A 1,110-nucleotide genomic window follows, 5' to 3' on the forward strand; every position below is an offset into this window, starting at 1 on the left:
CCTTGGCTCTGACTGAGTGGTCTCTGCTGAGGGGCTGTGGCAACTGCACCTCCTGTGCTACCCATTCCCTGCACGCTCTGGGAGTAGGCCCTAGACTGGAGCCTGGCTGAGAGAGGACATGGTCCTGGGACACCCTGGGTTCCGGGGTATAGGAAAAACCAGCTTCGTCTCCTAAGGATCTGAGGCAGCCTCCTGAGGAAGAGACAGAAGTTCTGTTTCTCAGTGGGTGACAAGCCAAGATGGCTCAGACAGGCCAGTGGGAGCAAGAAAGATCAATATTGACCCCATCCTCCTCCAATACCTGCCAGCTCCCCACATCATGCCTGGGGGTCTCCAGAGGCTTCAGGCATGGTTAGATAGGTTGTCGCACCTTCTGGACAGTGGAATCCAAGCAGTTTTAGGCTCCAAAGGCCCAGAGCCAAGCCCTGTGTGGCACCATGTGAGCCAAGTGACCATCGCTGGCCAGCTGGAGAGGTGGGTGCCTGGTGATCAAGAACACATTCCCCAGGGGTCTGAGGCTCATGTCACCAAGTAACAAAGGAGCACATGGGCTGTGCCATTCCCAGCTCACAGGAAAGGCTTGGACACTGGGGAGGGACCCCACTTTCTTCTTTCCTTCTTTTGCTAGCCTAGACTCTAAAAACAAGTTCTGTCACCAGGCCTGCTATTTCCTCACTGTCTAATGGCCTTCTGCCCACAGCACCCCATCCAATCTAAATTTCAGAGGTTCCATATGAGGGGTAAGGAGTGGAAGGGGAAGGCTCAAGAAGAGCACGAAAAAGGGATTGGAAAGCCTTGTTTTGGGCTGGTTCTGCTGACGGTTGCTCCCTGGGCCAGGACTGTTCTGTTTTGTGTTTAGGAGTAGTATTTGTCATTATCACCAGGAAAAAAAGCAATCTTCACAAAAGCGAGCTCTGCACTTTTTTTTTTTTTTTTTGTCTTTTTTTGAGACAAGAGTCTCCCTGTGCAGTTCAGGCTGGCCTTGAGCTCACTTTGTAGTCCAGGCTGGCCTTGAACTAGCAATCATCCTCCTGTCTTAGCCTCATAAGTGCTGGGATTATAGGCGTGGGCCACCACACCCAGCTTAGCTCTGCTCTTTTTTTTTTTTTT

This window comes from Chinchilla lanigera, unplaced genomic scaffold, assembly GCF_000276665.1.
Source record: "Chinchilla lanigera isolate Chin_1 unplaced genomic scaffold, ChiLan1.0 scaffold00105, whole genome shotgun sequence".
Lineage (NCBI taxonomy): Eukaryota > Metazoa > Chordata > Mammalia > Rodentia > Chinchillidae > Chinchilla > Chinchilla lanigera.